This window comes from Temnothorax curvispinosus, unplaced genomic scaffold, assembly GCF_003070985.1.
Source record: "Temnothorax curvispinosus isolate PA1 unplaced genomic scaffold, ASM307098v1 QBEX01014187.1, whole genome shotgun sequence".
Classification (NCBI taxonomy): domain Eukaryota; kingdom Metazoa; phylum Arthropoda; class Insecta; order Hymenoptera; family Formicidae; genus Temnothorax; species Temnothorax curvispinosus.
Genome location: NW_020223967.1, coordinates 246,306 through 259,053, shown reverse-complemented (window position 1 = coordinate 259,053; position 12,748 = coordinate 246,306). Strand labels below are relative to the sequence as shown.

At 38.9% G+C, this 12,748-nt stretch overlaps 1 protein-coding gene across 1 annotated transcript in view; it reads right to left on the bottom strand.

The window, feature by feature from the left end:
* Positions 1-9,353, bottom strand: part of LOC112464379 — a 51,126-nt gene extending 41,773 nt beyond the window's left edge. The window contains exon 1 of the mRNA XM_025031332.1: positions 9,213-9,353. The gene's annotated coding sequence lies outside the window, so the exon portion shown is untranslated. The remainder of the gene's footprint in view (positions 1-9,212) is intronic.
* Between the last annotated feature and the right edge of the window lie 3,395 nt (positions 9,354-12,748).

Sequence of the window (12,748 nt, the reverse complement as noted above, 5' to 3'; positions counted from 1 at the left end):
AATCGCATAATTTTGCTTGTCTCGAAAGGGATGTAAAAAAGGTTGGAAAAGATAATGAATTAATTTCCATTTTTCGATTACATAAAACAAGGACAAATTGCAATCTTTAAATTTAAATTTAACGTTAGACTTAACGATGCTTGTGGGGTGCAATAATTAACATTTCAATTTCCACGTGAAAAAGAATTGCATTATCTGCATGTAATAATTAAAATTTGCTATTTGTAATATGTTCAATATGCAGCATATCTGCACATAAAAAACCAAAAGTTAAAATCACTTTGCTAGTAAAAAACTGAGCAGTGGAAATCGACATTGTGAGTTACGAAAATGAATAGAATAAAATAAAAACTGACGGATCTATTACGTGTAAAGGTAGGGATCTAAGCATAAATTCTATACAAAATCGACCAAATTGCGAAATAATTAATCTTTAGGACACACGCTATTGAAGATATCGTACGATGAGTGTGGGATAGTCTGTATAATTTCGTAATATCTTTGATTGCTTTGTTTTGTTTTAATGAAATAATTAATACGAAAGAAGTGTTATACATAAATTTACCGATTTCTCTCGATTCTGTAACGATTTGTACAATTTCCTTATTTCGAGTAGGTACGATATCCCTTTTAAACCCTATCTTATTCTTTATTGCACACCTACGTATTTGATAGTATCAAACTATTGTGAGCAGTGCCATTCCTTTTACGTGACAGCTATAGGCGATCGGCGTTAATGCTTCGTGAGCATGCAGGATGCGTTCGCAAGTGTGCGCGTGAATGCGGGTGTCGTCGTTGCAAAATCGCGGGTATCGCGAAATACCTACGCCGGTCCGCGCGCGGAATATCACGCGAGAATAGGATGGATAACGGGCTGAATGTTAAGTTAGAAACGAGTTTCCCTCCGTTTACAAAATCGCGTGTCTTTTTTTATTACAGGAGAAAGCCATTCGTCACTTAGCTCGAAACATGCCGCCTATAGAAATGTGTGGATAATGGAAAATAAATAATACCTTTGAAAAGTCGATTTATATATATATATATATATATATATATATATATACACACAGTAAAAAATTTAATGTCCCAGAAAGTCCACTCTAAATTTTGTACTCATTGTAATTTTTTACATTTAGAAATGTTATTTTAGTCGATATAACATTTCTAAATGTAAAGAATAACACAATGCATGAGTTATTTTAACACAAAATTTAGAGTGGACTTTCTGGGACATTAAATTTTTTACAGTGTATATATATATATATAATCGAAGCGAGATATTTAGCAACGCAATAAGGTTGAATTTATTATTTATGTACTTTGTATCTTCGATCATAGACCAAATGCAAATATATTACATATTTTCATATTCCTTGCAGAAATCTGCATTTGATCGTAGATTAAATGCAAACATACTAGATATTTTCATATTCCTTGCAGAAATAAGTTATTTACTCATGGAAATTTCCGATTGCGAGTAATCAAACGATCAAACTTCTTTCCAAACGAGATCTACAATTGCTCTTTATCCAATAATAATGAAAATCCTTTATATGTTTGACACAATTAATGTAATTCTAATTCGCTTTAAATAAAAAAAAGCGAAAATTTTCCTCTGTAAATGATGCTTGTTTTGTTACAATTGCTTCCGGTACTGCTAGGAATGCATTAAGTTGCCTCTAGATCCGTATAATTAGCGCTGGATATCTGATTTTTATCATTGCGTAAACACAAGAACAATCGCTAGTATTCTCACATGCGATGCGAACGACGCATCTTCAACGTAATACACTTCAAACGACTTTTATAAAGTGCATGTGTGCGCACAGGCCGCTTCTTTGCGCAATGCAAACAGCCAGTCGAAGTTATTTTAAGTGCTAGAATAGAATTGATGAGATATCTTTTACATAACTTTAATCGTGCTCGGCTGTTTGTTTTCGTCCGATATCGTACAGCTAAATCGAGAGTTTAAACCTACTTACTGACTTACATCATCGTGGCAAAATATGTATTATACATTTTCAATGTTTTCATGGCTCCGCGACATTCTAGGAAATATATATAAAGCTGCAAAAGTATGTCATAATTGTTAATAATCGCACGGGAAATGTAATTGTAGATTTAGAGTGAAAGAGATTCGCACGAATATGACGTATGTAGCGCGATGAAGAAAGGCAACGACATAATAGAGATTATTCGCGGTCGGGCGAGTAACCTTCTTTAATTGAGTTGACCCTAGTCGACAATTAAACAAATTGGAGAGGTCGCGTGGACGTCAGAAGACGAGATCTTTCGTAGTTTACGATGCTAGAAGATATGTCGAAAGTAACGCAAGAATCGCCGGAGAATATTTTTGCTGCTTTTATTTCGATGTTAATCGTCATGCATATATAATATATAAAACATTTTAATAATTTTATAAAGATGCTTTTTTGTCAACATACCTATACATAAAAAAATATAATGATTGCAAATCAGATTATAAGATGTAGACGAGAAGAAAAGAAGTACGTTTGTAAATGGCATTATTATTCATATTCATTTTAAAAGGCGTGGCGATTTACGTCAATGTAAAAATAATAATACATTCGTGACTCCTTTGATCCTCAGGGAGCTTTTTATTTCCCTTACGTTTCTAGATGATTACATAATAGCTGGCTAATAGGATGCTTATCCAGATTCGCTATGCATACAATCTATTTTTTTACATCACCTTCAAATTATAAATTGCCCTATTGTCACCATATAAAAAGATTGTTCGATACTTCAACTCACTGTTTAAGTATACCTCTTCTATCTCGCATGTAATAAATTTATATGACTGTATCAATTGTTGAATATTGCCAGTATCAGTCCACACTTTGGTTCGCTCATGATTATATCGTATTGCATGTAAATGCATAAACTGGTTGCGTATCGAATGCCAGACGTAGATGCATTTTTTGCAACTCGACTCAACGATAGCGCCTTCTAACGTACAAGGCACGCGGCGATACAGAAAACTTAGATAAATAATAGTCATTGCTTTTCCATAACGTAAAAAAATAATCAACACAGTTGTTATTTCCTTGTGACAATCTAATCTCAGCGCGATCGACGCTTACTTATTTTAGTCTGATTTGAAAAGGCAGTCGAATTGAAAAATACAACCATTAAGCCGGACACTTATCTCGATTGATTATCTAAAAGCGTGATAGATGACTCGCGATGTTACGTGGGAAAATGGAAAATGTTTACGTTTTAATTTTAACTACGACGTATTTCTGCACTTTGATGAGATAATTGATGACTTGTAAGCGATAAGTTAGATAAAAATAACAATACTCGCACTTTTCTTCTTGATATTTATCTCTTTTGTTATCTTTACCCCCTGCTGTACGCTAGACGAAATCAATATCTTATCTACACTATTTAGTTCAATACTCATTGTTAATTACGATTTTAAATTTTTTATTTGTAATTTTACACTAAGGAAAAACATTTGTTGGTCCCAAAAAATATTTAGTCCGATACGTTCAACACTTTAGTTAGTTAACTAAACATTAGTTGAATTAATTAATTCTTGATTAAAGAAACTAAATAAATTGTTGAAACAACTAATGTTTAGTTAAATAACTAAAATGTTTAGTTGAACGTATCGGACTAAATATTTTTTGGGATTAACAATTTTTTTTCTCAGTGTAAGCATGTATAATTGTCATGCTATCATTTGGTTTTAGAGAGCTCTAAGACTTCAACAAATTAATTTTATTATTATTGTTGTTGTTATCATTCCTGTATCGTTTTTCTCACCTACCTCTCTGCCTAACTCTCTTTTCCTTCATGTCCCAATCATTCTCTCTCTCCTTTCTTTCTCACCACCAACGTTACGCAACGCAAAAAAACGTGCCTTGCACAGTAGGAATATCCGGATGTAGTGACGCCTCGCTGAATGCCAAATATGTTTAGCAAAGTGATTTAGATAAGCCCGGTTTGTTTGCGTGTGACGTAAATGTCGGCCGAGCTGTGCATCAGGAGCTCTGTTATGTCGGGAAATATTTCTCATGTAGGTGAAAAAAATCAGAGCAGATGTAACAGTTTCCTCTCGCGAGCTAGTCTCTAACAGAACCCAATAAACACGCGTAATCGGTCATCGACACGTTTATCATCAAATCATCAATGCGAGTTCTCGCGCACTCGCGAATATAAAGCTATAACAATTTGGGCTCATTGTCAGTTGGAGAAAAGAAATCAGATTCATGTTGAAAGTAGTGCAACATTTACTCGCATAAATCTTAAAAACTTAAATACTATTCCACAGTACATTTTATTTATCGTTCGTGTTACCAACAAGATATTGATAAAGCAACTTGGCACAATAAATTGCTGAATATATATAAACCTATAATAAGAATTGAGAAGAAATAATTGAGCGTAAGAATAGCGCTGAATTCTCCGTAACGTTCTGAAAATCAATTAGCAGCACGAGCGAATGGATTTATTCGTATATGCGCTTGTATGAATGCGCTGTTATAAATAGAACCGAAATCAAGCGGACATTATTTCTATCGAGTGATAACGATCATAGGCTCTTGAACGTGCAACGATAAATAGGCGTGATAACTCGTTAAATTTATCATCGGCAATCGTGAGGCAAACAAATCAGAGAATAAACTAACACGAATCGTAAATTAAGTGTTGATCAATTATCTGCATTTAAGTATAGGTACGCTGCGAAACATGATCGCGTGATTGTAATATAATGGATTTTTGCCACGGCAGGTGTATTGCGAATTCGTGTCCCAACACAATGAGATCTAGATTTGTATAGAATTGCGTGATTCGCAATAATATGTAATAGATATGATTAAAACATTGACGTTGCAAGACGTCTACAAAATTCTGCATAGACGTAATGCAAAATAATACCTTATAATAAGCAATTTTGATTAATGACTTCAGAAGTAACTGTAACACGCTCCCGCCTATTTTCTAGAAGACTTTTCGCACGACTTTCCCTCACATGGCTTAGTGTGTCACTGCGCTGTGCGATTGAGAGCGTAAATTGCCGGGGTTTCGATCGCGATAAGAACCGTCTTTATTTCAAATAAGCAGATTGTTCCTGTTTTAAAACCGTTTTAAATTGCGCACAAGAAACAGAATTTTTTAAATTAAGGAATATAAATGAGAAATGAGTTTTAGCCTTTGTTAGCCCATATTCCATCAAACACACAACATACAAATCTTGTTCTTATTCTTATTATTACTTATTAATTCTTATTGTTGTTCTTACTTCTTACTCTTATTATTTCTTATTGTTCTTAAATTAAATTGCATCTTGCTCCAATTTTTCTCAAATGTTTATCCTACCTATCACGAGATTGTGTGTCAATATATAAAAATGTATTTGTGCAAAGACAGTTTATCACCTTTGACTTTAGCAATTTTTTATCAAGTTTGATTTTTATTAGATTTATTATAAGAACCAGCAGATTTCGTTAGTATAAATATTACCATCAAAGAGTATATCGAGGAAAAATAAATTAGAACGTTATTGCATAAATTTAATGTCAATTTTTTCTCAACATAAATTCTAAGGAAATCTAAAAGTATCGAAATACATTTTTCATTAACCACCGACATAAAATTTACATATTTATTCCATAGCAGGATAGTAGAGAGCAATCCCGATTGGAATGAAATACAGTAACGTATAAATTATTAAGATTTTACAGTGATTTATTCCTCGGTTTTAATAATGCTCGTTCGAGTAAAATCGTATAGAAAAAGAGACGTATATAATGTCGAAACGATCCTTGCCACTCGTGCAAATGTATATATTTGCAGGGTGTTAAATTGCGCTCGTGAATTCGCCCAGTTCAAATGACTGTGCGAATCGGCCGCTCCTGCGGGATTAGAAAAAAGAATTCCGAGGAATCGTGCACACGCGCAATCTCTGTCTCGCGAAGGAAAAGTGCGATCGAGTAATACTCGCGTGATTGCCCACGAGACCAGAGGTATACATCTCGGCGCCGATATAATCCCCGCGGAGATATAAACTCATATATAATTTTTCCTTCGGACGAATCTCAATTTCAAATCGGCCACCGATGACTGATTACGCGACGACGCCGCTCTCTTCGTCGGCTGGATCTGACTCCCTAACGGTCAGGAAGGATAGTGGTTATGATGAAAGATTCATCAGGCACGGCGTAAGTAATATATCGGGGCAACTCGTTCAGATAACATCCTCAACTCGTTCCGCGACGCATTCGCGCGGTCGTCCCCACACGTTTCCCGCGCCCAGAAATTCCGTCCACGTTCGAACTGGAAGGCGTTCAGCCTTAAAAAAAATTATCACGGGGAGATTACTAATAATAATTCAACCTGATGCCATTAATGAAAATTATCTCATGTCCCATTGAATTGGTATATAGGAACTTTCGGTCGTCAATTTCTCTCCTCGAGAGATCGAGTATCCGTGAGTCATGCGTAGGAAAATTCAATTAGAACGATTCAATATTCGCAAATCTTGCGTACGCGCGAGACGCGGGATATCGCGATTATTATTGCCGGCAAAGCGAGTCCGAGCTCGCGAGACGTGTAGCATCCACGATTTATGGCACTTGTTGCCGTTACGTACCGCGGATTGGATATGGAAATAGATTATTGTGCGCGATAAAGAGAGCCGGGTAAAGGGAGACGGGAGGGACGCGCGCGCGCACAGTACTGTGTACTGTGAAACCTTCTTCTGCCCGAGGGACCGCAGGGCGTTATCGTCGGTGCCCTCTGGCTCTATAAGGCCCAGGCCCAGCCTACCGAGACGTTTGATGATCGCAGCCTGGCGATAAGCGAGATTAAACGCGGGTCCATCGCGTCGATCGAATTTGAGCGTGCCGGAAGAAGCGCGTGTAGCCGAGAAAAACACAGACGCGACAACGAGAGCTAGTGCACGTGCGCCTCCAAGTTTCGCACTTGTTGCGTCTCTCGTCCCCTGCAGCGATGTGTCGCTTTTTTGCGCGACAACGACGCAATGACGCGTACACCGAGGGGGGAAAAAAAAACAACGTGCGAGTGTCGCGGACCGAACTTTCGTTTCGAAATGCTTAAACGGAGACTAAGACAGGTGAAAGCAGTGTACCCGGAGTGAAAGTCAAATTCGCCGCGCCCGTCTCTCTTCGTAACTTCGTAAGTGTCGTTAATCGGCAGGACGAAGAAGTTAATGTGAGTCTTGTAAGTGACACGACCAACGCCGGGGTTTCCCTTACGAATCGGCATCTACGCTGGTTTAAAAGCGAAAGAATCGCTTCGATTTTACACGTTCCTTTTGTACGATTTATTCGAATTATTAAAACCGAGGAATAAATCACGAAGAAATCTTAATAATTTATATTGCGTTACAGTTACTTTATTCCAATCGGAATTGCTCTCTACTGTCCGAATATTATGGAATAAATATGTAAATTTGATGTCGGTGGTTAATGAAAAAGATATATATCTCTCTCTCGATATACCTATTTAGATTTCCCTGGAAATTTGTGTTGAGAAAAAGTCGATTCTAAATTCACGCAATAATTTTAAAATTCTGATTTATTCTTCTTCGATATGTTCTTCGATGGTATATACTTATCACTAACGAAATCTGCTGGTTCTTACAACAAATATAATAAAATTCTGTAATTATAATATACCTATCTATAATTATAATTCTAAAATTCTATGTTATAAATAAATACAGTAAAAAGCTTGATAAGAAATTGCTGACGTCTATAGGTAACTATTTTTACGCGAGTGTGACACAAACGATTTTTATTAACATTAAAGTGAGGTGATAAACATCTTGCCAAGAATGAAGGATAATTAGTAGCGATAAGAACTTGTTATTTCTCTAAATTAATCACTCGCGAAGTTAATTAGTTTATGAAAAGTTATTTTCCTTTTATTGCGAGACTGGAATAGATATTCTTAGATTTCACACCACACTTAAAATTACGTAATAATATTTCTCATAGACAGATACCAATATTACTTTTTTTATCGAATTAAGTATTAGAACTTTCCTACCAATTCAATCAAACAAACTTTGCCCAGTTTGACACAAATATTTCAACGTGATGCATCATAAGATGTTCTTATCCCATTTGCGTCACTAAACTTAATTTACGAGAAGTTCTTTCATCTTCAGTCGCCTGTAACTTGAATATAAAGAAAAAGAATCAATTTTATGTTGATTAAATAATTCGCGAATATTAAATAGAGAGGAGGAAGAGAGAGGTTTAATATTTAAAAGCGATATTTTCGTATAGAACCGAATATCGCGTCTGTCATGATTTTAAATCGAACAGGATGCTCTTACTCTCTTAGCTAGAGTACTATTTCATTTGTTGTATCATACGACAAATTTTTCAAGCGCGTTGATTGGCTGCAGGGTGGAAGTTGTCGAATCTCTAAAAATGTTCTATTTTGTATCCAATTAATACGCTTAGAAAATTACGTACGACAAATAAAATGTTATCCTTAGGCTGATATTTCACATGTAGTATGTGACAAATTTTTTAAGCATGTTAATTGATTACAAATAGAGAAGTTCTCGAGTTTCTAGAAATCCTCTATGTCGTAGCTATAATCAATACCTACGTTCAAAAAATGTACGACAAATTAAATATTACTCTTATTTATTTCATTTGTCATACGACAAATTTTTTAAGCGTATTGATTGGGTTACAAAAATAGAAAATGTCCAGAGACCCGAGAACTTTTCTATCTTGCAACCAAATCAACATGTGCTTGAAAAAAAAAAATTTGTCGCACAACAAACGAAATAGTACCCTTAGATTAGGTTTCACGGTGTGAAGCACCGGCACTATGCGTTCACGCGTCCCAGGAGCGAGTCGCTCGCGTCGCTGCGATCGTCCGCGCCGAGCCGCGGGCCCCTACCCGCCCGCATTCCACCTGTCAGAAGGTGGCATCGCGCACTCCCGCGGGCATGAAAGACGACGAAGGGGAGCGAGGGGGGGGGGGGGGGAAGGCTGTCGCGTTCCCGAAATCCGACCGGATCCGGCGTGCGGCGACTCCGCCAGCCGGCCTCCGAGGCCTCGAGAATCCTCCGTTGTCTCAATATGGCAGTGGCTCGCGGTCGCGCGCGTGCATACGCGCGCGCGCACACATGTATATACAGGACACACGTACGAGCCGCGCGCGCGGCGCATACACGCGAATACGAATGCACTCACCGTTCTAACGGCCATCGTCCGTCGGCCGGTCGCGCCGCATTCTCACCGTGGCTCTCCCGCGGCGGACGAAAACGTTCGGAATCCCCAGAGTCCTTCGGCTGCCGCGCGAATATACACCGCCGCGCGAAATCCGCAGCCGAATTCAGGCCGATCAGGCCGATGCCCACGGCCCACGCTCGGCGCTCCTCGTTCCCCGTTCCTCGGTTCCGCCGCCAACTTCGCTCCGCTCCGCGCGCCCGCCTACCTGCGGCCTGCGTGCCGCCGACGATTGTCGTTTCGTGCCCGGGGGCTCCCTCGGGCACGGCTTGCTGGTGCATCCAAACCAACGTGATCCAAAAACGCGCACTAACTGTCGCGAAACGTGCGCGACTCGGTCGCGAATGGAAATTCGAGAATGCGACTCGCGAAACGACGCGAAAGACGAGACGAACAACCGACCGTTCGAGCCAACGACGCTCGCCACAACATAACTGGACACCGGTTGGTGGGGGAACTGAACCGACCGACGAGGAACGTGGCACGGAAGGGGGAGGGATCTCGCGGGAAGGGGTAGGGCGTGGGACGGAAGGGTAAAGGGATCCGCGAGGGGCCCGCTCTCGGCATGAACGGGTACGAGCGAGACGATCACTGGGAATTGCACTTAAACGACGTCGCGTACACAAGGGGGGTTTCTTGAACAGTATTCCTTTGAATGCCCAAAGTAAATTAAAATTTGTTTGAGACTAACGTTATAAAAATCCTGTTGTTTCCTGTTCTGTTTTTTTTTTTAGAAATTAATGTAAGAATTATAAGGGACACTTTGAAGGATCATGACAAAGTCAAGTGCCTTTTCGACCTCGAAACCCTTTTGAAAAGTCCGACTCTTTTCAGAAAACGATTGTTTTCGAAATTAATGGGCTGACATTCCTTCGTTATGCTTCTCTAGACTCTCCACACGGAAAACAGACGTACCTCAATCTTTTGTCGAAATTTTTACCCGAAAACGATATATGTTACACCGCTCGGATTTTTCTATATTCGAATAATTCTCTTGAAAAGAATTCCTTCGTTTTCGTTCATACATTTGTTAACCAAACTTGAGAGAGCGAGGGGGATGCACGTGTAGCATGCCCTTCTTCGTGTTGTTACCAACTGATTTAGCTGCAGAAGGTGCACGAGTAGATTTGAGAAGAAAACATATGCCACGATGAAGTAAGGATCAACAAAGATTACCGTTTATATGACTTATAATCCGGTTTTATAACTACCGTGTATACTATCCGATCAAAAAGTTTTCTTCTTCTTATCATAGTGATCACTTAAGCCTATTTTATAGCTGCAATGTGTTCCCATATTCACTGCCAGTATTAAAATCTATAGTTTACGTCACGTAAACTATAGTGGAAACACAGCCTATATTTTAAACACTTGAATCAATCTCTTTTGATATATATGTATATACATATACACTAGAAATTGTAGATTGAGTATAAAAAAAGGTCCTATTTAAATAATTATCACCAAAAGGAGAAAAATTTTTGATCGGATAGTACACGTTAGTTATTAAGTTGGATTACAAGCCGCCGTGTAAACGTAGTCAAAGTATAAACACGTTGTAAGAGAGTGAAAATAACGTGCCGCGTCTGTTTCGGATTATAGCCAGCCGGCTGAGATCGGCTGAAGCTTTCCTGGGCATCTGGGCTAAGTAGTTGCGCGCGATGCGGCGCCGCGCAATTCCCCTCATTTGCGTTTACAATGCGTGATCCTTTTCGTTCGTGGCGCGAATAACACGCCAGGAGCAGCAAAACGCAATTAAGAAGTTCCGAGAAACGGCGGGGCGGGGCGGGGCGTTAATAGCGGCGTCAGCGTGCAACTGCCATTGTTGCGCCTTTTGTTCTCGCAGAGCGCGATTCACGTTGTTTTTCTACTTCAACCGTCTTTTACGTAACGTCTGAATTTCCGAGGCGCCGATCGCGTTCGCGCTCTGCGGAGTTCCTGGTACGATTTTTTGAAAGAGCATCGGACGATTGACGCTCGAAACGCGAGCAAAAACGAGTAGGTTTCGGCGATTTTGCGCTTCTCGCGTGGAAAAGTATAATTTGTAAAAAATTAACGGTAAATTGAAAACGTAAAATCCGAGTCATTCGACAGAAAAAGGAAAGCACATTCGACCGATATTTTTTGTATTAACGTCGATTTCTCGGTTCTTATTGAAATGCAAATGCACAAGTTACTTTGAGTTTCTCTAAGTTTCGCCTGTATTAGCTAGAACTAATTAACTTTATAATTATATAGAGTAATTATAACTTTATAATTATATAGTTATAATTATTTTTCACAATCCCTGATTCTCTTGGCTCGCAATTTTGAAATTGGCGGAAGGAGAACACGATGCGATCAAGATCTGTTCTGGAGAACTTGGACAATTTAGCTCGCAATTGAAGTGTTGCGAGCAAATTAATGTAAATAATTGAAATACAATAATTACACAATTAGAGAAAAACGTCATTTTACAGTCAGGACTCGATCTTGGTAGCCTGATAAAATTATTCGTGCGAATTTTATGTACATTTCTTTGGCTTATCATAAAATGGCATTTTTTAAATTTCTAATTGATTGTATATCATATCGGTCGTGTTCCACAATAATTACAGTTGCGTTTGACTCACGTTCGACGTTAATCTCGTTAACCGCATCAGCTCTCTCACGGGTGACAATGACCGTCCTCGGAAGTTGGAATCCTTGCCAATCCGCGGCGATCTGAAAATAACAAATGGCAATTAGTCACGCACTTCTCGTTTTCGCTCGAAATAGCGGCTCTTTTTAGGAATCGTATAAGCCAACGTGACGTAAACTTGCAGCTAAAGTGGGACGCCAAAGAGAGCTAACGCGTTCTAACCTTTATCACGCGGCAATCAAATTTTCGTGGTCGTGAAGTGCCATGTTGCTAGCGCACGATTTCGAACGTTTCACGCGAATGCGTCGCGCGATCGTAGAATAAGAGGAAATTAACAGAAGAGACGTGCCGAGAAACGCGATCGACGAACGAAGCAGTCTCGTTTCTTTTTCGGATATTCCAGTGTCGAATGGACGATGGAGAATCGTCACGCAGAAACTTTCGGAAACTCGTCTCAATCGTTACGTTGTTTGAACGGAGGAACGACGGAACTGTGGAACGGCGCTATATATAGCTGCCATGTTGACGTGCTCGGTCTTGAATATACACTCTTATTTGCAACTAAGAAAAAATTTACAACGCGCAATTTTATATACTTTTTTGAGAAAACTAGAAATCACAGACGCGCGCGCTTTTTAGCCTTAACATTACGCTATTTCTCTTCATACACACAACTGTCAAAATATAGGCATGATGCTCACGAAGTATATAAGCTATATAAGCACAGTGCATGAGAGAACCAATCGCATCGCAGAAAAGTGGCAACAATTCAATCTCTTTTACATGCCTTCTTTACGAGCGGAACTATGTGTTTTGTTATATGTTAATTATATCAATTGTCTTATTTTGTTATTTTATACTGTTTATACACGAAAGTATA